The sequence below is a fragment of the Meriones unguiculatus genome, chromosome 2, assembly GCF_030254825.1.
Source record: "Meriones unguiculatus strain TT.TT164.6M chromosome 2, Bangor_MerUng_6.1, whole genome shotgun sequence".
Classification (NCBI taxonomy): domain Eukaryota; kingdom Metazoa; phylum Chordata; class Mammalia; order Rodentia; family Muridae; genus Meriones; species Meriones unguiculatus.
The window spans coordinates 43,713,274-43,737,976 of NC_083350.1; the positions used below are offsets into that span (position 1 = coordinate 43,713,274).

General features: G+C 43.7%; 1 protein-coding gene across 5 annotated transcripts in view; it reads left to right on the forward strand.

Moving 5' to 3' along the window:
• The window catches only part of Mcc (MCC regulator of WNT signaling pathway), a 350,991-nt gene that overhangs the window by 205,416 nt on the left and 120,872 nt on the right, over positions 1–24,703 (forward strand). The window contains exon 1 of one of the 5 annotated variants that reach the window (XM_060377315.1): positions 588–759. The exons of 3 other annotated variants lie outside the window; for them this stretch is intronic. The gene's annotated coding sequence lies outside the window, so the exon portion shown is untranslated. Of the gene's footprint in view, positions 1–587; positions 760–19,631; positions 21,650–24,703 lie in introns of those variants that run through there. One more of the 5 variants, XM_060377314.1, reaches the window with a different exon arrangement.

Consider the following 24,703-nt stretch of genomic DNA (forward strand, 5'->3'; position numbering starts at 1 on the left):
ACCTCTAAACAGTCAGTTCAGGCGCGATCCAAAATGTTAAGCTTTGAGAACCAAGCTAGTGCTATTGGTGGTTTTGGTCTTATGAAATACATCATGTTCTCTCCATGTCAATCTGAGAATAGATTTCCATGTTGCTGTGTCCTGAATCTGTGGCAAAGATTTCTAATGGTAGACTACATACATTTGGTATTTAAAAGCTCATTCTAGCCTGTCACTTAACACATGGCCGTGTTGTGCATTGGTAGGAGTCTGTGCTGTGTGTAATTCTCCACCCTGGTGCTTGTGTTTTTAGTGGCATGTGTATAAACGAGGACCATGCCTGTTAGCTCACACTGTGCCTGGTTGAATGGCAGTTGAATGTTAGTAAGCCAAGTTGCTTTGTTAAAGCCACAAACTTTGCAAGTAAAATCATCACATGGGGTGATGGTGCATATGTGGCGCTTTCTGTAAATAGTATGCACGTGGGGAGTATTCTCTGGTCCCCGGGTAGGTCAGCAAAGTGGATGAGAGTCAGAGCATTTTGGTCCCAGTTGTCCTGAAAGCTCTTATTGATATGGGATTAGTCTCGGGGGAGACAACTGTGCTGTCACATGGGGCATCAGGGCAATTGAGAAGAGTGACTGGAGGCCAGTGGGGGAAGGGACTGGTGCTGAGTCACTGAGTTCATTAAAAGGCTACAGAACAGGAGTGGAATTGGAGCGTGGCAGGAGAGGCCTGCCCCTGGGTGGTTCAACCAGCACATCTGTGACCACGCCTTGGGTAAGCTAACATGCAGTCCATGCTGAGGAAGGGGAGACGGGAAGCTTCAGGTACGGGCTGGGGAGTGGGCTCGCTTTCCACCCCATGCCCCATCTTCTTCTTACAGGTTCAGAGGCACTGTGTAGGACTGACATGCAGGATCCTAGATGGTCTCAGAGACCAGCTCCTGGTCCTGAACACTGGCTCTCAATACAGATTACCTGGCTTGGTGGCTTAAACATTCTGAAAGGTAAAATTGCATGCATTGTATTAGCAGCCAGAAAATTTATATTTTGCTAAATTGGAATAATTTAAAGTCCTTTTTAAACTTGGCGGTAAGCTTCCTTATGTGGGCGAGAAATTCAGGGTTGAGAATGTGCTGACATGTTCTTCCACGACACTGTAGGTGAAAGCTTCTCTATGACTAGAAAACCACCATAAAGGGTGTCGGCTGACTTTGCTGTGCTGGGGGGTGGGTGGTGGTGAGTAGGAAGCATTTGAAGGGTAGGGAATGGGGCAGAAGTCAGAAAGGAGTTAACAGTGTATTTCCTGTGTACACAAAGCAGGGAATTACATGGTCTTTGCCTTCTAAGTGTAAGCGTGTGCCCTCATCTTTAGATGTCTAATGTGCCTCATATATGTGACCTTGTGTTAGTGCTTGATGGAGCTAGTATGTATGATTTTAGGTCCACCATGTATAAACTGTAAGAATATCTGCGTGTCAGTTAATAAACAAACATGCCCAAAAGAGAACTACAAAGGTAAGCCTATAGACTAACTTTCTATATGTATTCTAATGTCAAAAAAGATCAAAAGCTGCTGGTAGCTGGAGAAAGCCTTTCAAAGTCAATTCTGAATGTAGGAGCTGCCACTGTCGTCTATTGATTAGTCTTAAGATTTGAAAAAAAAGCAGCTTCCTGGACCAGGCAAACTTTTTTTCTCTTCTTATAAAAGAAACTAGTGAAAAGCAATTTCCCTTTAAGCTGCCTGTGTGCTCATGCAGAGGACAGTGGCTCTTTATTTTCCAGCTTCCTCCCCTATCCTTCCTTTATTTGTTTTACAAAAAAACTGCACATTGAACTCGATTCATTACGCTTGGTTTCTAAGTGTCCAAGGCAAGGAGAGCAGATGACTGGAGGCTTCAGCTGAGGAGAGTTAGGGGTGGAGTGTAGAGGTAAAGGTCACTTGCTTATATGTGGCAGCCATCAAGGATTGGGAAGGAATGAGGGGAGATGAAGAGAACAGGATTGTAGTCACCCTAGATGCTGGTTGTCACCTCTTTTTTAATATGGGGCATGGACATAGATTTCAGATGGCCTGTCAGGAGGCCACTTCATTCCCTCACTCCCCTGGTCTCAATTAGCTTAAGGGTAAAACTTATTTAAATATTTCAGTCTCTAGCAGAACAAGATTTTCCTTCAAGGGGGTTGGAGTGAATATGTGTCTTAGACATAAATGAAACAAGCCTGACTTAATCAGTTTTCTTTTTTTTTTTTTTAAATTTTTCATCAATTACACTTTATTCATTCTGCATCCCCCCATAAGCCCCTCCCACCTCCCCTGCCAATCCCACCCTCCCTCCTCCCTCTGCTTGCATGCCACTTCCCAAGTCCACTAATAGGGGAGGTTCTCCTCTCCTTTCTGATCTTAGTCTGTCAGTTCACATCAAAAGTGGCTGTATTGTCCTCTACTGTGGCCTGGTAAGGCTGCTCCCCCCCCAGAGGGAGGTGATCAAAGAGCAGGCCAGTCAGATTATGTCAGAGGCAGTCCCTCTTCACATTACTATGTAACCCAATTGGACTCTGAACTGCCCTGGGCTACATCTGTGCAGGGGTTCTAGGTTATCTCCATGAATAGTCCTTGGTTGGAGTATGAGTCTCTGGGAAGTTCCCTGTGTTCAAATTTTCTTGTTCTGTTGCTCTCCTTGTGGAGACCCTGTCCTCTCCAGCTCTTACTATTTCCCAGTTCTTACCTAAAATTCCGTTCACCTGCCCAACAGTTGCCCCTCCGGCTCAGCATCTGCTTTGATAGTCTGAAGGGCAGAGGCTTTCAGAGGCCCTCTGTGGTAGGTTCCTAGGTTGTTTCCTGTTTTCTTCTTCTTCTGATGTCCATCCTCTTTGCCTTTCTGGATGGGGATTGGACGTTTTAGTTAGGGTCCTCTCTCTTGCTTAGTTTCTTTAGATGCACAGGTTTTAGTGGGTTTGTCCTATGTTGTATGTCTATATGAGTGAGTATATACCATGTGTGTCTTTTTGCTTCTGAGACAACTCACTCAGGATGATCCTTTCCAGATCCCACCATTTACCTGCAAATTTCATGATTTCCTTATTTTTCATTGCTGAGTAATATTCCATTGTGTAGATGTACCACAATTTCTGCATCCATTCTTCAGTTGAGGGGCATCTGGGTTGTTTCCAGCTTCTGGCTATTACAAATAAAGCTGCTACAAACATGGTTGAGCAAATGTCCTTTTTGTGTACTTGAGCTGAGAAAGAAATTAAGGAAACAACACCCTTCACAATAGCCACAAATGACATAAGGTACCTCGGAGTAACCCTAACCAAGGAAGTCAAAGACTCGTATGAAAAAAATTTCAAATCTCTGAAGAAAGAATTAGAAGAAGATATGAGAAGATGGAAAGATCTCCCATGCTCATGGCTTGGTAGGATTAACATAGTAAAAATGGCCATCTTACCAAAAGCAATCTACAGATTCAATGCAATGCCCATCAAATTACCAACACAATTCTTTACAGACCTGGAAAGGAAAATTCTCAACTTCATATGGAATAACAAGAAACCCAGAATTGTTAATCAGTTTTCTTGAACGATTAAATTCTTGCCTTAATGTATAAGACCATCTAAACATTAAGGTGTGAAATATGAACCAGAAAGCATTTTTAATATTTCTTTCACATTTTCATAAGATTTTTTTTAAAAAATGAAAATATCAAAAGCATCAGCTATGCAATTCAAGAAATCTCTTTAGCAGAACTCATAGGTTGGAAGAAAAACAGAAGCTAACTGAAGTGACAGTTAGGAAACCGTGGGTTAGGATTTTATGTGCATTTGGGTCTTTGAATTGTAGCAGACCTGGAAGCCAGATTGAAATGGTCCACAGGTGTGTAGTTCTAGAGTCATGCATGCAGAGAGGAGCCAGGAACTCTTCCCCTGTGTGCAGGGTTTTTTAATCCTAGAGCTTAGCTTGATGCTTCACCTGAAACTGTTCTATTCCAGTTAACATGTAGATGATCCACAGCAGTGTATTAACCCATCGCTCACTGGAGACAAGCATGCACACAGTTTCAGCCTTCCGTTGGCTCAGCTGTGTAGAAGACCCTGCCAGTTCTGGCTTTCCCTAGGAAGCTCCAGGAGTACATGGTAGCACTCCCTGATACCTTTGACATTTCTATTTGTTTCTGAGAAGTGCTTCTTTTGTTTATGTGACTGAGTGGGTTTCTTGTTTGTTACACTTTTTAGTTTCTGATGATAGCCTCAAACTCAAGGAAGGCCTTGTACTTACATGCTGACGTGGGTATTATTGTTACTGTCCTAGAGTAGTTGGAGTTAAATGGGAGGTCTGTGGCATGATTATCTCCCATTGACCATTGCCCTTACCGTTATGAAGTTATCCAGCCTTGGTGAGATGAAATCCATATCCCCTGGGGTTCCCAGCCGCTTTCTCACAACCCATAATGCCCTGAGAACAGTGCCAGATTTGTCTTGGGCCTAGGTGCCTGCTGTAGTGTGCCTGCTTTGAAGGTAGCCACCCCTCCCCAGCCCCCTTTCTACCTGTGTTAGATAAGCCATCTCTTGTAAATCCACTAGTGGCAAGTCCTCATGGGGGGGAAAAGTCCTCATATTCAATTTTGTGCTTGGTTTCAAGGGGCTGGGCTCATTTTGTGTGTCCAGGGTGCTTATGTTCAGATTGAGGACCCACGTGGCTTTTAGATGTGGGAATTTATCTAACTAGAGCACATTTTGTAGATTGCATGGGTAGGGGCCCACTTCTGTTCTGCGGCTTGTAGTTTCGCTTGTCTCGTTTGGACCTCCGGTGAGCAGAGCTGGGGTAGTTCTGTTTGTTCACACCTTCCTTCCTAGCCGTCCACGTGGCATTCTTTCTGTTTTATTTCTCTATGACAGCTGACCCTGTGAGTCTACCTCCAGCACAGAAACCGCCGTGTATCCACACTCACCTGCCTGTGTAATTCGGACTTTGTCTCCCCTCCCCCCCCACCCCCAGAGCCTCTCTCCCAGCCCTTGTGCCATTTGTCTGCCCCGTCTTCATGAGTAGTTATGTCACATCAATGCACTTCTAGAAGGCTCATTGAGAAGTTAGCCTCTTCCTGTCTTCCCTCTGTCACAGGCAAGTTCTGTGAAGCTTGCTTGTTTTGATCATGTCTGGACATCCCCTCCATGGTAGGTGCTGAGTTGGCCAGGGAAGATAGGAAATGGCAGCCCCTGCTGTCCCACCGCCCAGGAGGAAGGTTCAAAGCCCCTCATATTCAAAAGAAGAGATGGGCAGCCACAAGCTAGCTGAGTAGCCTTATGTGGATAACAGCCTCAGGCTTACAGAACATTGTGAGAGAGGAAGTCCACAGTGTACCTGCTGTTTTGTCAGCACCTTCCTTCCAAGGCTGCTCGACTTTGTTTCTCAGGCCTATTGACCTATGGCTCTGCCAGGTTAACAGACCTAGTAAGCTTAGGTCTGTAGCCCGAACACACACACACACACACACACACACACACACACACACACAATCAATCACCTTCACACGCAGTTGGAAGAGAGCGCCTTGGCATGACAAGATGACAGTTTAACTTGCCTATCGTTGCTCTGTGGGAGGCTCCTCTAAATTTTGGCCACCCTAAGTAAGCAATTCGTATCTGGTTGAGACCAGGAGTGAGTTGAATCCTGCAGGGGCTTCTTGAGGTCCACCCTTGAGCGCTGGCAGAGGTTGTTCCTTCCTGGTGTTTTGTCCAGATAATGGCAAGAACCAGCTGAACACCCTTCTTGGCACTGCCTGATGAGGGTGCTGCTCTGGTCAAAGACTGAAGGAGGCCTTCTCCTGAGGTCTCCTACCATCCTCCCACCAAGAACGAGCTCTATGCTGTCTTGGCAAAGACTTAGATGCATTTAGTGCACACTGCATACTGGGAGAGCTTATGTCACAGCCACTGCATAAAATGAGAGTAGATGCTGCATAGCTTAGTGACCTGGTTTTATTCAGAGTGAGATGTTGCTCTACTGAGTAAGGGAGTAAGCCCAGTTACAATGTTACTAGTGAATTCAGATAAGTAGAGGTCCCCCTCGCCGATTCCTCTATGGGTCGGTGCTGGACACCTCACCGTTTATTTAACAGTAAACTTCTCGGATGCATTTTATGTGAAGCTTTGTGCAAGCCTTGGATAAATTAGTACCACGTTGCTCTGCTGGATTCTTGATCTCTGTGGCAAATTTAAGACATACTCAAGTCATTTGTTAAACATAACGATTTTGCTGTTGTTCCCCACTGAGAAAAGGAGAAAAAAAATGTTTATTTTTCTTTGTGGGATTTCAGAACGAGTTCTTAGGAGGCCAGATAATTTAACTCAAGTGGTATTTCTGTAATTGTGTCACTGCTATTAATGGCATTTAATATACAATGATCTTTGGGTATAGATGACTGGAAAAAATAAGACTACCCACAAAACACACTTTTATAGAAAAATAAGTGTTACGTAAGCAGTGTTTTGGTTAGTCATTCTTTACAAGGGAAACACATTAAAGGAGGAACTCCTGGGTGTACAACATTCACTAAAATAGATTTATGTTAAATCCTAGACTTAGGGGTACAACATGGCTCCATAAATGGAAATGCACATGTGTATGCATGAAGAACAGAAACCAAAGAATATAATATAGGGAGAATTAAAAGAACATAATACAGGGAGAAAATATGCTTCAAGTATGACAAGACACAGAGGTTTTTATTTCTAAATACAAAGGCTTCAAATGAGTGGGGAAAGTGACTAGAGAATAGGTCAGTGGATTGTGATGACAATCTGTTAATTTCATAAGTAGAATGTAAACAAATTAAAAGACTGTTTTCAGCAAACGCCTGTTCCTGTTCCCGAAAAGCTCGACAGAGTATCTGCTGAATGATGGTCCTAAAGGTGTGCACAGCCTAATCTACATGAGTGAATGTGGGAACAGATGTGAGTAAGAACCTTATGATGGCAGGTTAGACTGGGTTGTCTAGGTGGGCTTATTGAAAAGGGCCATGTAAGAGGGAGTCAGGAAAGCCAGAGTTAAAAGAAAGAGATGTGATGGTGGAGCCTTGAAGACAGCATACTATAGGCCCTGAAGGTATACAAGGTTACAAACTGAAGAATGACAGCAGCCACCCCGAACTGGAAGATACAAGGGAGCAAACTCTCCCCTGGAGCCTCCCATGGGAGCCCTGCCTGCCAGCACCTCCATTTTGGCCCATGGAAAGCTATTTCAAGGTTCTGACCCCCCACCTCTTCCCAGAGCTGTAAGATAATAACCACCTGTTGCTCAAAGTCGTTAGGGCTTAGCCATTGATACCACAGCAATTAGCACTAACACGGGGCCTGAACCATTCAGTAGCTTCCAGACTGCATCTGTTCACCCCCAAGCAATGATGTCCTTGTCTGACTGCATTGTATGCTTTAGATATCATCTCTGGTGTCCTCAGAAACCAGTGGAAAAGATGGTAGAATTCCCACTTGTACGGATAAATAAAGAGCAGGTTGCTAAAGTCATGCATCACACAGTTAGAGCTAGAGCTAAGATTCCATCTGGCTTCCATAATCCTGATGTGTAAGACCCTTCTCTCTTTCTCTCCCCTTGCTTCTTCCCTCCCTCCCTTCCTTTTCATGTGCATATTTAACCTATACAAAAGACATTCTGGGCTGTAGATGATTTGAGATATAACTAATATTTCTGCACCTCCCCATTCCCAGATTCCCTACTGAGAATATAACCTTACGTTCAGGAACAGGAAATAACAACCTTAGTGAAACACTGCTTCTTGTTGTCTCCTCATTGCCAGTGGAGTCATCAGAGGGTCTGTCTTCCTGAAAGGAAAGCTTCATGACTGCTGTTCTAAAGGATGGCCCTAGTTTGGTATAGCAGCTCTTGCCTATAATCTCAGCATTTAAGACTGTGAGGCAGGAAGAATCAAGACCCTGTATCACAGACCAACACATGCATCTCTCAGCACACCCCAATATGTTGTTTTGATTATGGCCACGTGATATTATCTATTTAGAACCAGTGGGTGAATGGCCAGGTTGAAGGTGAGGTGTATGTAGAAATGGGCCCCTTATCACATGAAAAGTGCTGTTTAAGGCCCTCTTCCTTGGTGGAGAATTATGGCCACCAGTGGATTGCCCTGTAATGGTGTTCGGTCCATTTGAGCCTTCTGTCAGCATCCTTTTCACTTAAAAAAAAAAAAATCACCCACCTGCAGCCTTGTACCCTGGTTTCTTGTGTGTTCACCTTGATGCACACAAAGATGTGGCTCAGGAGTAAAGGATACTGTTAGGGAGGGCCTCTGCCACCGTCACCAGGTCACTGGAAAGCACTCACATTTGCCATACTCACAGCCCCGATGCTCCTCTGTCCATTTGTCCTACCTGGGCTCAGCTTTGGGCTGTCACAGAGAAGAGGTGTTGCCCAGCAGGAAAGGCCTGTGAATTTAATGTTGTTAGTCTAACAACAGGCCCGGGGCCCTGTTCATCACCACGGTCACTGATGTTCTTGGACAGACCCCCTGTTAGTCTCTACAGGACAGTAGGGAAGGAAGCAGACAGGCCAGGCCTGGAGAAGTGGGGTCAGAAACATGATATGCTAATGTGAAGGCTGGCAGGGAAAAGCCAAGTATCCTCTCTTGACATTTGTCAGTCATGACTAGAAAGACACCAGAGCATGAGAGATAATAGCCTCCCCTTTTGCTCAGTGACATCGTGGACGTAAGTGCCAAAGCCAGTGATTATCATTTTTGCATTTGGTGTTTTCTGCTCATTTCACACGATCTGCAGACACCAGGCTGTTCTGTGCCCTCCTTAAAATCTCTGTCACCCATGTCACAGGCTCTTGGCCTGGCCCTGAAGATGGTATGTGCGTGGTGATGGGGCTGTGTTCTGCCCTGAACACTGGGGGACCCTTGCTACTGTTCTTTGCCATTGTGAGCCAGGAGGAACTCCTCCTATGGGATCAGAAGCTGTTGTTGCACACTCCTGCTTGCTTCTGGCCACAGTTGGATTTCAGCCCTGGATGCTGATTTCAGACTGTTGGGAGTTTCTGCAGCACAGACTCAACTTCTGCTACATACCCCACTTTGACCTTACTGTTTCTTATGTGTTTGTTTTAATGAGTCTTAATCCATTACCATTTCTCCATGGTGTCCTGAGATTCTATGAGGGTCTTCTAGCACTGCTACGTTCCATAGCTTCAGAGCCTTTCCTTTTCTATGTGACCTTTTCTCCCACCTAGTTGGCCAAAGATCTGGGAAAACAACTTCCTGTTACCCACACTTGCACTCCTCCTTCCCTTAGGGCTGTTAGCTTCTAATAGAAACAGAACAAGTCGCTTGTCAAAATCTTCATGACTTGGAACAATAGCCTTGTGCAATCTCCTGAAGTTTATATCAGTGGATCTAAACACAGTGGCATTAGTTTACCTTATAGCCTAATTTTGACTAACACTGTTATAGCAACTACATATATTAGGACCTTGCAGACACTTTAGCACCTTTTCAGTTGCTAGTAAAGGGTGGAGAGGTGATAGGCTGTAGATAATAAGGCTGGGTCCTGTAGGCTGTTCAAGTTTCCCAAGTGGCCTTTTAGACCAGTGTTCTAAGAGACCAGTGTGGAGATAGCCTGTATCTAAGACTGAGGCTTGGTCTCCTGCAGAAACCTAACAGTGATGAAGCTACGGGCTGCCTCTTTGTGTGTCATGACATAATTAAGGTCATAGCTGGTAAGAATCGAGGCTTTTGACAGTGAGGTTGACACCTATCCATGTGTTTCCATTTTCCAACTGGGAAAGACAATCCTGCCAAACTGGAATCCTTCCTGTGTTGGTTGGTTTTTCATTGCCGTGTTAGTCCTGAGAAAACCAATTCAGGGGTGCTTTTCTCACCATTCCAGAGGTTAGTTGATGTCACTGTTACTAGGTCCTGGTGAGGCAGAACACTGAGAAGGAGATATCATTACCTCATGGCAGCTAAGAGCCAAAGAGACAGGAAAGGTCTAGGCCACAATGCAAGGCCTCTGAGATCTTGTAGCAAAGTTAGCTCTCTGGCCGCCCCTGGGCTGATGTTGGATTGTTGTGTGAGCACTGCTTCAATGTCTCTTGAAGCAAGATAAGAGAAACAGGAGACAGCAATTTGTTTGAATGTTTCTCTTGGCTTGCTAGATGCTTTTGTACCTTTTTGTGTAACACACCGATTGCATTTCACAGATTAGTGAACACCCTCTTGTCTTGGAAGAGAACAGTCTCTCAAGACCTTTTATTCAAAAGCCTTCATTGAATGGAGTTCATCTTTGTCCCATGAAGAATGTGGATTTTTTTTCCTCATATTTATTTTCCTGTTTTATGTATCCATTGCTGATCTGCTTCAAATCCTATCCTATTCTTTGGTCTGCTTTTATAGTTAACTGAGCTCAGAATTAGTCTGCGCAAAAGTCTTTAGAGACAGTAGGTGTTGGTTCCTATCTCTTTGACTGGTCAGTCATACGGCCCTGGCCATATGACCCAGCTTTTGACTCGGCCACCTCATACTTATAAGATGGGGGTAATCCATGGCACCGTTTTGAAGAGTTAAAAGGGACATATGAACAGTAGGTACCTCATTGCAGTTAACCTCTGGTGGCTTTTCATGCCATAATCCTCTGCAAAACATTTGTTGCCTCAATCTTAATTTCCTCCCATCCTCCTCTCTACTTTGGTGGTGTTTGTCATGCACACCTCCTTAGTGAATATGAAAGTGTGAACCCTGTGTCCTCCTGAAAGGCTCATCCTCCACAGCATCAGCTCTACAGCCATGCCCCCGCAGCCTGTGGCTGCCCTTACAGCTGTGTATTCAGACTGCTTGCCGCTGTCTGGTGGAGCATGCAGCTGTGGTTCTTATGCTTCCTACAGTGCTCCTGCCATCAGAATCCTTTCACTTGCTTTTGACAAACGGATTTAGTTGGTCCTCTAGTCCTTGCCCTATAAAACTTGACCACACCCAGCTGTGGCTAACAGGAATTTGTAACAGACACAGGATGGCTTGCAGATAACGTGGACGAGCTGGCACTGATTCAGGCTCCATTCGTTACTTCAGTTCCCATCTGAGCCCAGACCTCTTTGGCTCTAAATAATGCATGGCCCCTTTTACATCCTACCCCAAAGTGTATGTGCGCGTGGGGGTGGGGGTGGGGGAGCTCATTTGTGGCTTGGTTTCCTTGCTCCTGCTTTCTCATTCTATAGGATGATAATGGGATCACACTAGAGCAAGGCCACACCAGGTCTATTGATGTTCCTCTTGCTAACTTCTAAGTGTATATGAAAACTTTGCGGGCCTGGTGCATATGTTAAAATTCACCTAACTTAGTGTGGCTCACATTTATTCACAATGATTTCACTGTGTGAAAGAGCTCATTGTTTTGTTTTGATGTTTTCAGTTTTGCTCATAGGTGTACATCTATGCTTCTGTTTTATTACAGTCTTTTTTACCAGTCAAAGTTTGGAAGCCCCAGGACATAAAACCCTCCCTTGACTAAGCTGTGAAATATGCTGGGTTTCTTTGGTCCTCAAAACAGCTAGTGATTGAAGGATTTTTTTTTCTTACTTTTTAGTGGCATATCCTCAGTGGCAGTGTGTTAGGAACAGAGGAATTCCCAGGGCCCCAGAGCCAATAAAGAGTGATTCAGCAATGAGTCCTGGCTTATATGGATCCATGCTTTGACTACCCTACCCCACAGTGTGTGCTTTCTTATTTGTGGAATTATCAGCGTTGTGAGGTTTTTTTTTTTTTTTTGTCTTTTGTTTTCTTTTCAACTTTTAAAGGATAGGAATTAGGGCTGGGGAGATAACTCAGTGGCTAAAAGCATGTACTGTTCTTCTATAGGCCTTGAGAAGAAGTCTCAACATCCACGTTTGCCAGCTCACAACTATCCCTCGCTCCAGGGGATCTGACAGCCTCTTTTGACCTCTGATGGTTCCTGCATTCATGTGTACACATGCACACACAAACACACACAATTAAAAATAATTCTAAAAAAATCAATCTTTAAAATACAGGAGTTCAAAAGGAGTCCATCGAATTTTGGTAAGGAGACTTGAGAATTAGCTTTGAGGTAGAGATAATGCTGCTAGTGACCTTGAAAGATAAGTAGGGGAAGAAAGGTTTGACTTTAATATCATCAGGGAGAGATGCGGCTGGCATCTATATGCTTGAAAGCCAGAAGAAAAACTGGCAGTGAGGGGGCAGATGAGAAATGAATAAGAAACCATAGGCAATAAATTTGGAAATAATTTGGGACCAGATGTTGAGGGGCCTTTAAGATCCTATCTAGAGGCCAGCGCTTCTCCCAATCCACCCCCCCCCCCGAAAGCTGGGTTTCTACCAGATGGTTGTCATGGGGCAGTCCTGTGTGCCGAGCAGCGCCCCTAGCGCCCTTCCCCCGCCTTCATATGTCCATATTAACATGAGTCCCCTAGGAGGAGCAAATAGACTCTTGGTTGAGAATCACTGCCCCCAAATAACATTTAGACCCTTACAACAAGTGACGATGTCCACAGAGACCCTCCAGAGAGTACGTAGCCGTGTCCTAGCGCTTTTCTCTAGAAGACTGCATTTATTCTCTAATTTTTGTTCTCCAGCTTATCTGTGTTGGTGTTAAGTATTAAATTTTCACTTACATCAAGTAAAGGTAGACTGGGGGCCTAGCTCCTTGCTTGGCATGCCTGGTGCCATAGATTCCATCCCTAGCACTAATAAATAAATAAAATTTAAAAAATCAGGTAACAATGTTACCAGAGGGCAGATTTTATACCCGCAAAGGCAACATCAAACATCAGGCTTTTGCTTTTGTTTAAAAGGACATGGTGTGAATGAAGGAGGGTGAGGGCAGTGGCCAAAGAAGAAAGCTACATTTGTGTTTCTAATCTAGTGTCAGTCATCGTGTCTGATACAGGCTTTGGGCTGCCACAGTTCAAGTTACTTGAAGAGATTTTGGAACACAATTTTATGTTAAAACCATCCATATTTGTCCACTCAGCATAAGTGGGCCTGGGACATCAGGCAAACAAAACAAAAAAATTGGTCAGTCGACCCTGGAGCCTCAATAATTGTATTTTTTTAGTGTTTTGTTGGCACATACCCTGCAACTGACACTCTGTGCTGGCCCGGATTCAGAGTCAGGGCTGATGAGCTAAGCTACAGAGACTGAAGCAGATGAAGTAAGATCTAGCCAGGTCACTAGTCAAACAGTCACAGGAAATCTATTCTTGGGGACTCTTGCAGGGTCATCACAGAACCTCCTCCCCGCAACCTAAGTAGCTACAGCTCCAATCAAACCTACATACTCGGTTTATACAGTACCTGCTCCTCTGTCAGCTCTCTCTGCTCCTTGTTTTTGCTTCTCCTCGGGGTCCTGGTTGCTTTAATATGAGTGTGCACTTATTTGTCCTTTTTTTTAAAATAGGGACTTTCCTAGCCGCCAAGCTGTCTTTAGCTGCCCAGAGCTCAGGCAGCAAAGCCCTACCTCCTGCCCCTAGCCAAGGCTTAATTCACAATGAACTTAGTGTGAACTAGAATTCTTAAATCTTGTTAATATGTTCTGCTGTTGAACCATATTTCTCTCCTGGACTTGTAGTAAATTATTTTAGCATGCTTGGAGATGGCAGGAACTCTTAAGCAGTTGAAGTTAAGAAACTGTTAGTTCCTCTACATGCTCTGCAACTGGTACAGAGCTGTAACATTTTGGAATCCTATAAACAGGCCATTTAGGATATCAAACAAAAAGATGGTCTCTTCATGGTGACCTTTCTTTAGGGGTCAAGTCTAGGACCACAGGAAGGGCCTTGCTGCCTGCTATGTTGTTAGAGCCATTTGTTATTTTCCATATGCCCTCAGAGTTATTTTCTCCAGCCTTCCATTTCACACAACTGCCCCAGAATCCCTGATATCCCAGAGAACCAAAACCTCACCTTGAAGACAGCTTACAGTCCAGGAGTCAGAGTGGATGAACTCAGCCCTGTTTCACTTCCTCCTCTTAAAGATGATGGCTCAGCCACATAAAGAGGCTGTGGTTTGCTTCAGGCTGCTAGTGTGGCACTGTGCCTGGCCACTGGGTGCTTCCTGGCTCTTTCATAGAAGTACTCCTTCTTTCTTTCTCCTGAAAGTCATAGAGAATGAAATTTGGGTTTGCACACAGATGGAGATTCTGACATGGTGTATGCTTTGTGTTAGTGTCAATGTCAGGATAATATCGATTCCTTTATATAAAGCTAAAGCTGTCAGCCTGTCTGTTTTGATGGTAGATAAGTCTAAAATTGGATGACTGGGTTGTAACTGTCAGTTGTCTATTCTGCCAGTGTTATCTAAAGGTTTTATACAAAATTTGCCTTCTATACTTTGAGATTTAATGCATTTACATGGCTCATACTTGGCCATCTCTTCTTCTGATACTTTTCACCAAAAACCCTGTTACTCTCTATCTTTATAGGATCGTAGAAACTCAATAGTTATGAAAACCAGTGTCACTACACCATTCACCAAAATAAGGTTATATAAGTTGGAGTAATTTTTCTTTTATACTCTTTTGAACTAATCCAGGAAAAGAAAATCATGCTTCCCACTTAGAGAAATCCAACTAATCAAACAAATAAACAAAAAAACTTGGGAGGAGAGTGGGGAAATTTTAAAAACGTGTACCACAGCTTTTTAAGGCAATCTTAAATAGAAATGTAGCAGTAGGTTAAGAACCTGGCTTATCCTCATCATATTCAGGGTAAATTACTAGTAGTATCCAGACCCATTTACACAAATACATGCTGCTAATAAGTGGAGAAGTGTTAGGCTAAGAGAAAATAGTAGCATCATTATGAGATTATATGTTTTCAGAAGACCATTCTGAAAGCTAAAAGTCAGCAGTCTCCTCTCATGGGCTGTGGAGGGGCTACAAATGGATTTTAGCACTGTTGAAAATGAGTTGAGAATTATTATAAAGGTGGGATTGGGACAGGGTTAGGGGGAGGTATAGGCATGTGGAGACAGCCTGAATTATTCTCCTCATCTCCTTCTCCCAAGCCTTTTCAGACAGAATACAGAACCATAACCACTGTTCCTCATAGTTCTGACCTCCTGATAGCTCTGTCTGTCCAGATTCTTCCTGGTCTTACCCTGTACTCTCAAAGTGGCATTTTGAATCTTCACACTTCTTCAGATATAGGACTAGCTCAGGGAATGGTCAGACTCTGGCCTCTTGCTGTTCTAGAGGCAAAATTCCTACCGACACAGCTGAGGTTGGATTATCATTTGTGGCTGCAAATGAATGCCTCTTCCTCAACTTGTTAGGAACTGAAGTCCTGTGGAGAGCATAGGCCCCTCCCAAAGAGGGAGAGAGGTGGCTTTGCAGTATGACTCTGACATTTTATGAGGAACTTCACATCAATTCTACCCTTCTTTCTTTTGGGATAGGAAGGAATTTTCTGAAGGGTGGTTTGATAGATTCTTTCTGACTTGGCATCCAAAGGAGGAAAAGGAAGATTTGCAGTAAGGAAAAAGTTGGAATTTAGAAGATCACACTAGGAAAGAAAAATGTTCTCTGCCTCATCCCCCAGCTTAAATGTTTCCAAGTTCTGTGAATTAGTTCTCTTCTCTCAGGAGTGTGAAGACCTGCACTTTGGCTAACCTTTTAAATCCATAGCACTAAGGAGCAGATGGGCCGCTGAGAGGCCCAGAGCATCAGCTGTAAAGGCCCATCAGCCGGCAGCCATGTATCCTGGGTAAATCATATGATGCTTTCGTCTAAGCTCTTCTGCCTACCTAGCTACTCTTCCCCTGTCTCTCATTCTTCCTATCCCACTTGTAAGCTCAGCCCTAAAAAACCTCCTTAAATTATCTCCTGTAGACATCGCATCCTTCTCTCCTGTGCCTTCTTTAGGAGATATTGAGTCTTCCCTGTGGCCCTTATCCCAAGCAGCCACATGGTTATTATAGGACATATGCTTTCTGCCATCTAAGAGGCCAGCTGCTCCTTGGATGGATGTGTATCAAGTGATTAGTACATGCTGTGAACTGAAAGAAGCAAACCTAGGAGTTCATGATTAGGTGTAGAGATTGGCATGTGTTATAGTTAGGGTTTTTACTGCTGTGATGAAACACCATGACCAAAAAACAAGTTGGGGAGGAAAGGGTTTATTCTGCTCATACCTCCATACCACTGTTCATCATGGAAGGAAGCCAGGGTAGAAACTCTAGCAAGGCTGGAACCTGGAGGCAAGAGCTGATGCAGAGGCCTTGGAGGGGTTGTGCTTACTTGCTTGGTCCACATGCTTTGCTCAGCCTTCTTTCTTCTAGAACCCAGGAAAGGCACACAAATGAGCTGAGCCCTCCCACATTAACCATTGGTTAACAGAATGCCTTATAGTTGGATCTTATGGAGGCATTTTCTCAATTGAGGTTCCATCCTTTCAGGTAAGTCTAGCTTTGTGTCAAGTTCACATAAGACTAGCCAGCTCAACATGTGAATACAAACCCACGTTATATTGGTTGCATAGTACAGGGAGCTGCAGTTGCTTCAGTATTTCCATGTTTTATACAGTTGTTGAGATCTTGTCTTTTGAAGTTAGGAGAGACTGTCTTTTGGTTGTTTTTTTTTTTCAATCTACATCACTTACAGAATGTCCTTTCCACTGTACATACCTCATGAGTATATTTTGAATGAGTAAGTCACTTCCCATCTAGTTAGCAAACTATTTCACCACACTGTGATAGTCGGCCTGGCTCAAGTGCAAGAACAGCAGGCCTACAGAGGCCACTCTACAAGTTCTCAAAGGAAAGGCAGCAAAGTACATGAAATGCAGTTCGGGCCCTTCTTTTCCATAAAACCCCCTTTAAAGCCCACCCTGCTCCATAGAATGTAGACCAGCAGGTAAAGGCCTAACCCCCTGAAGCATGAGGAAGCTCTCAGCAGCCCACTGAGCTGACAGGAGCAGGACACATCTCTGCTCTGTTTCTGCCACAGAGTGTATGTGCAGGAGGAGCAGAGGCTGCTGCTGAGCCAATGACTCAGCTGACAAGGGGCTCAGGACTTTCCATGGCGCCACCATCATAGGTGTAGAGTTTTTTGTCTTTCATTTTGGTTTGGGGAACTTGACTTTTACATCTGAAGAAGGGAATCTATCCAGGCCAATGAGTTTTAATTGTGGTTTGCCTTTTTAGAGTAAATACTGCAAGCCTAGAACCTCGTATTTGTTAGCTATGTTAACTGTTTCATTGGTTCATGCACATTGATGAAATTCATTGAATTCCCCTGGCTCATTTCACCCTGTGTCTCAGAAAACTGAGACTGGAGAGGGGGAACCGGCTTTGATCCCACTTTTATGGCAGCACCAGCCAAGGTTGCTGTACCTTCTCTCAGTCTTGCTCCATTTTTGCAGTCGCAGATGTAAACCAGCATCAGGAGAGATGAGTTGGCCCAGCTATGAGAATGTGAGTTTTAAGGCACAGTGGCGTTAACGCAATCAGTTTGGCAAGTCAAAAGCTTTAGTTTGACAAAGCTATACGCAGCTTCTCTGACTGACTTTAGATTATAAGCACTGTAAACAATGCTTTACAAAGCAGGAACATGAATAGGTCAAGAGGACATCAAATGGCTTTGCATCCCTATAATTTAATTTTTTTCTGGTTAAAAATGTAATTTGTAGCTATGGTGTCAGGGTTTCTAAAGAAACAGGATGGACAGAATAAACACACATTTCCCTCTGGGATTTACCAGGCTGTTGTACATGGCAGATCCATACAGTTCAACAATGGCCATCTCACACAGTTGTCACACAACTGGTAACACAGTAGCTCATGCTGTGGTGACCCCCAACCATAAAATTATTTTTGTTGCTACTTCGTAACTGCAATTTTGCTAACGTTACGAATCATAAGGTAAATATTTCTTGGAGGTAGAGGTTTTCAAGGGAGTCACAACCCCACAGGTTGAGAACCACCCTCCTAGAGAATTCCTGGAGTCTGTTTGGAACCTGAAGAAACTGGTTATAATACCAGTGAAGGAATTCAGTAGCAACAGTGTACATTTTATTGGGCTTGCCAATAAAATCAAAAGCAATAAGCAAGAAGCAAAAGTTTCTTTCCTATTCTGAGTAGTAGTGGTACACGTCGTAATCCCAGCACTCAGGAGGCAGAGGCAGGCATATCACTGAGTTTGAGGCCAGCCTAGTCTACAGAGTGAGTTCTAGGACAACCAAGGCTACACAACGAAACAAAAATAAAGTTTCTTCCTTCCATGTTCTTTCATCTGGACTGGCACCAGAAGATTCCATCTCCATTTAGGGGAGGACTCACCACTTCAAATAATTTGATCAACAAATCCATCACAGAAATGCCCAGTGGCTTGCATTTTTGTAGATTACAGATCTAGTCAAGCTGGCAACCAAGAATAGCACTCACACTGAGAAAATCTGGAAAGTCATAAAAATACTAAAAGAAAAGTTTCCTCAAATCTCTCATTCACATATACTTAATGCTTTAGCAGAATTGTAAAGCTGATTCTTTATGCTTCAGAAGCCTAAGCTGGAAGGAAGCACGCGCATATTCTTGCAAGGAAAGCTGGAATTGCAGCACGAGTGTTTCTTTCATTAGTGATAGGGGAGCTGGTCCCATAGCACATCATAGTTCATCTCTGTAGCTCAAAGTTGAAGAAAGTGCTTAAAACCTAGAAGAGAATTCTTCTCACCATCTCCTTCAGTCTCACCAAAGAAGCCAGATCATGGTTGAAAGAAGAGGTATGAGGAGAAATACTGCCAGTGAGTGGAAAAGCCATGTTTTACAAGTGAGTTCCCTCTGCAGCATATTCCACTCATTTGAGCCACGCTGTATTTATTTTGCTTCATTATATTCTGAGCGGGAAGGACAGATCTGAAAACTTGAAATGTGTGACATTGAATCTAAAGTATGGGAGAGAGAAGAACAATGACAAGGGCTGGTCATGGAGGTAACGCTGTAGGAGCTAGCATTTGAGTCTCGGGCACCTAAGCTGAAGAAGCCCTGCATTTTTGTCAAAGGGGCAGGCCTCTGGGTCGATATTCTCCAACTTCCACCCCACAAAATGCACACAATTTCCAGTAGAGGGTGATGCTTGTAGATGCATCCCAAGTCAAAACGCCTGGAGAGAACTCACTGGGTGATTGATTGGTAAATGGAGAAGACACATTTTTAACTCAATACAAACTGATCAAATGTGTCTCGATTTTATAAAATACTATCTATACTGTTTTTTTTTTTTTGTTTTTTTGTTTTTTTTTTGTTTTTTCAAAAACAAAACAAAGAACCCACACCACAACCACAAAGACAGCCAATGTAATCTGAAGCAGGTTGGAGCAGACTTTCTTTGGATTTTTTATTTCTTCCTCTTCAAGGAAAGGCAAGCCAGTCACTTCAGAGCACCAAGATCTGCCCTGTGATGGCTCCCCTGTTCCCCACAGCCAGCATCCTTGCCTCTGACAGCATTCGAGAAGACAAATGCTCCTGTGCTAGGCTGCAAATGGATTAAAGCCGTGCTGATCCTCATCTGTCAGAACAATTAACATGAGGAGAACACTCGCCCCACTTTGGCAGATGGAGGAGGGGAGGGCTGGGGAGCTCTGTGGTGTCGCTCATAAGATTAATGTGGTCCCGTGGGCAGCAGAGAGCGCTGGATTTATTTTCTGGGCATTACATGGATTTACAGGATGACAGCGCCAGCTAAAAGCACAGGCCGTGTTCCTAAAGGGTTTCCGTAGGGTACCGAATGAGACGAGGAAGTAGTGTGACTGGTGGTGTTTCGGGGGCACGTGAGAGAGATGGCCAGCATTTCTAACTGTAGAGGAGGACTTAGTGGCCACTTTGTGTTCCCCTTTATGGTTTAAGCTCTGTTGAGTTCAGGGCTTAACAGGAACCTGACTTCGTAGAGGTTATATAAATATTATTGTAAGACTTTCATGAAATAAGTGGAAAAGATAGAAGTGGCTTCAATCACTTTAAAACCACAGCTCTGTTTGGAGAAAGGCTTCAGACCCACTTGAATTCCATTAGAGATGGTTTTGTGCTGTGGAGTACAAGGAAAGGAAAACAGAATGTGGCAATTAAGAAGAAGATATCTAGAAGGGTTTGATTGTTCCCTGAAAGAAGTGGCATGGGAAAATAAGGAGGTTAACACAGCAGTATAGAAGACAGCAGACAGAAAGATACTATTTACCAGAGTGCTGGATCAAATTTTAATTATAAGAAACCTATGGAGGGAAGAAGCCAGCTGTTGGTAGAGGTATAGTCATCACTGCAAAGGACAGAGCAGGGGCGAGGAGGAAATATTCATTTAGTGAGCACTTGTTGCGGTAGAGTGGTTTGTGAAATTGTTTTTCAGATACCCTTCCTGAAGAGACCTCATGGGTAAGTTTTCTATTCTGGGGCCCCTTCTCGCTATGTTTCGTGTTGACTTAGATTTTCTAATGTTCTCTATTGCCCTCCACTATGACTTTGGTGCTTGAATTAGATATTTAGCCACTTTGCTAGAAAATCTTCTGCTCAGAAACCCTGTGACATGGGCTGCTTGTTTCTGAACCAGGCCAAAAGCTATGGAGAGTCTCAGTAAACATTTAAGGATCAAGAACAGATCCAGAAGGGGTTTTCCATAATGTGTCCCCATCCGTATTCTGTCTCCGAGCTTTCTCTTTCTCCTCAGTCTCCCTATGGCCACTCACAGCCCACCTCTGCGTGGTTCTCTGTCTACCTGGTGCACATTCTGATTTAAGAGCTGTCTCTTTCTATGCTAGCACCCATTGTTCAAGTGGACACTGTCCGCTGTATGGTTTTGTTTTGTTTTTAAATCCTTTCACATGCTGAAGAAATCTTAGATTGGGGGCAGGGAGGAGATTCTGTCCTAATTTGAAAAACAAGTAAAGCATTTTTATGTTACAGCATATTAAAAATTAGCAGAGATTAGAAGTAACATAAATATGATTAAGGACGCTCTAGTATATAAACCTGATTGCATTTGTTCAGCCATTAGGACAGTAATAGGAAGTCTGTGTGCTCACTTGGGACACTCCATACAAAATCCCACTAACTTAATAATATACACATATTATGATAATCGCCTTTTAAAGAAAAACCAACATGTAAGTTAAACACATTCAAAAGATTATGGAGATGTCTAATAGCCACTACAATCTTGACTTTTTCATGTGTGATCTCCTTAAATGAGGCGATTTTGGTGAATGAGGTTGCTTCCTGTTAATATTGCTTACAATTGTCTACAGACCTGAATCGCTGGTTTAAACATTACCAGTTATTTTCAGATCCAATGGCTGAGGCCAGTGAGTAAACATCCAGTCCTAGGTTTTCCATTTTTGTGTCTGTGAGAGATTTGGTGAGATGATTTTGTAACCACTGCTGCAAGTGGTTGTGCAATTGTGCAAATAAGCCTGGTGACCTCCACAGAGCTTGCTCTGGCTTTTCCATAGTTGCCACAGCAGAGGGATTGATTAATGCTAATCTTTAACACGGGTCCATTTATTGCCCACTTTCTGCCAGGCATGGTGCTGGGTGCTCTAGAAGCAGTCAGACACAGTTTGAAGTCCTCAGAAGTTCACAGACTAAGTGCAGAAGACTCAGCTCAAGAAGAAAGACCTTAGAGATACTGTGAGTCATGGCATGATGGAAGGAGAAGGTTTCTGGGAGTGATGTAGGAAGCATGGGGCAGGAGGGAGGCTGCTTTTAGGACCTTTTGAGGAATGTGGACTCCATCTGAGGGTAGCCACTGGAACATGGCGGGTGGTTGTTTATATTTTTCTTTTTAGTGAGAGAGGGATATACTCAGAATTGTATCTCAGAGTGTTCACCATGCTTTGGAGAGCAGTTGGAAGGAGGCTGAAAGCAGGAAGCCAGTTTAAAACCCCACTGCCTTCATCCAAGTGAGCAGTGATCCCTGAGCTAGCATGGTGATGGTGGGCATGCAGATGGGCTGTTTCCAGAAGACTTTTGAGGGGAGAATGACAGAAAGTGATAAGAATGAAAATAGAGAAGTGTTTAGCGAGGACTCCCTAGCCCCTGACTTAGGCAAATGGTCCTGTATTACCTGGCGCTGGGCTTTCTTTGTTTATTCAGCTAAACTAGATGCCTGGCAGTCGATCTGGTGCATGTGTGGGGTGGGTGGACTTGCAAGGCAAGAAGGCAAGCTGAGTTTAGGGGTATAGAGTTTGTTCTTCTGGGTAATCCACTGGGCACAGGGGACTGGAGCACAAAGCAACAAGCACTGTTGACCCTTGTGCATGTTGGTTTTGGAGATCTGTTTCATTCCTGTGTGTTGGGGAATACTCCAGAGCTTAAGTAGTAAATGTCTTTGGCTCTGAGAATTATGCTGTCAATGGCCTTTGAATTCCCAAAGCCCTCACTTACAGGGTTAGTTTTTAAAGTTGGGCGTCGAGTGGCAGCTGCTGTCCTGTTAATACTCAGCCTGCTGTAGCCTGATTTTAATGTTCTAATCCCTCCTGTTCTCCAGAGGTATTTTAATTCACAGACAAAGGGCATTTGGGGATGATTTCTCAGGAGGAAATCTAAATGCAAAACTACCCAATAAGGAATACCTGTGTGTGTGTGTGTGTGTGTGTGTGTGTGTGTGTGTGTGTGACAGAGAGACAGAGAGGAGAGAGAGAGAAAGACAGAGAAGTATCTCTTGAATCTTCTAATAGATTAATAAATCTCACTTTTCTTCTTTTCTTTCTTTCTTTCAATGATTAGCCTGATAAAAGTTAGCATAGGATGTGGCTATTAAAAGCTGAGAGAAAGTGGGTTTGTCCCTGAAGGTTCAGATTGGGGGGCAGTAAAGTCGGGCCTGATTAAGACAGTAGTTTAGTTTCAAACTTTTTCCTTCCTTTTTAGAAGTGTATTTTATTTTCCATTATATGCTTTGTGTTGTGGGGAGGGGAGATGTGAGGTATGTACCTGTGAGAGAGCAGGTGCCCTGGAAGGCTAGAGACAATGGTTGAGTCTCCCTAGAACTGGAATTACAGGCAGTTGTGAGCCACCTGATGTGGAAGATGAGAACTGAAATTTTGTCTTCTGGAAAAACAGTATACACTTAATTGCTGATCCAACTCTTCAGCCCCTGAAATTTTCCTCTTTTTACATCTAGACCTGTGCTGACCATACACTAAATGTGTCTCAAGACCCATTCATGGGTCCTGTGACCTTTAGGTTGAAGAACATTATGAAAACCACTTTAGGAGATAGTGTAGTTAGGGATGATCTTTACCACTTTCTTAAAGCACAATACAGTTTTAAGTGTATTTTTAAGACTTCCATGTGATTAATCTTTAATTAATCTTCTTCCAGCAAATTTGCAGCCATACAAATCTCACACAGCCTCCTGCTTGTGCTTCGGAATCAGTTAAACAAGGCTTTCAGAAGTCCAATGAATTGTGTCTCACCTCTGTAGCATCATCTTTACTTCTCTGTCAGTATTTTCCCTCCAGTTTGAGCGGCTAATCGAACATTCAGTACAGTGATCTAATTTGCATTATCCCTGTCAAACATGCCACTCTCTGAACAGCTAAATTAACTTAGTCTTCCTGGAAGATACCCAAATGCTGAGAACCATTTAGGACCTTTCAAACTGATTTGGTCTATTAGCTCTGTCTTGAGATAAGCAGAATGAATAAGTTCCTGCAGTCAAAGGGAAGCTGATTTTAGAACTCACTCCAGCCTTGAGTCACCAAAGCTTGGCTGTCTCGAGCTTGCCCTAATGGGGCTCATGATGTTTGTTCTGTGTCTGATAATTCTTAGTACAGTTTACAATTGTACTGTTAATATTCATTTTCCAAATTTTGTTGACATTGTCTATTCATTTTCAAGAATGATAATTCATTAGCTTTTCCTTCCCAAGACAAATCTATGCACGCCCATTGTAACAAGTCAAACAATACAGGAACAAGGAACAAGGAACAAGATGGTGCGGTCCTCCTACCCACAAGTCCCCATCCCCTTTTTTTTTTTTTTGTTTGTTTGTTTTACTTACTTTTTTTTTATTTTTTTTTCAATGCAGTTTATTCAGGAACCTTGAACAATCATCTGACCCTGGGGAAAGCCAGCCCACAGCTTAAATAGCCTCTGGGTAGCCAACCCCGGCGTGCCACGTGGGCAATGCAGATAGGTCCACATACACGGAAGCAAGCCAGATCCTCAGCCTTAGCCAAATATGGAATTGTTTGTGACAGAGAGCACTCACCATCGGGAAGGTGGAAGGCGGAAACCAGCTCCATCTTTAAGGCGCAGCATTACGCAGCTCTCTACAGTTCCCCCTTTTTGTTTTAGACGCATCAGGCAAGAGTAGAGGTCTGATCTCTGATATTAGAAATAACTTGGGACTTTGTACCGATGTTCATTTAGGTGTCATCCACCCAAAGAGCATCAGACCCTTCTGATACCTTTTTCTCAGAGGCGGGACCTGGGGCATCAACCCGCATGCAATCAGACATGCTCTTCTCTGGGTCGAAAGCAGCTGACCCTGAGTGCAGTGCTTAGCCTCGCATCCTGAGCGTATCATTTTAGCTTTTTATGGTAGCCAACCATGCTTGGGGAGAATGTCCTGCTTCAATGGCTGTAAAGGCCTGAATGGTCACGGCTGCGTTACGCTGTTGTGAGACTCTAATCTTGCATATAAACCACAGGCAAACCAAGGAGACCAACACCAGAAGG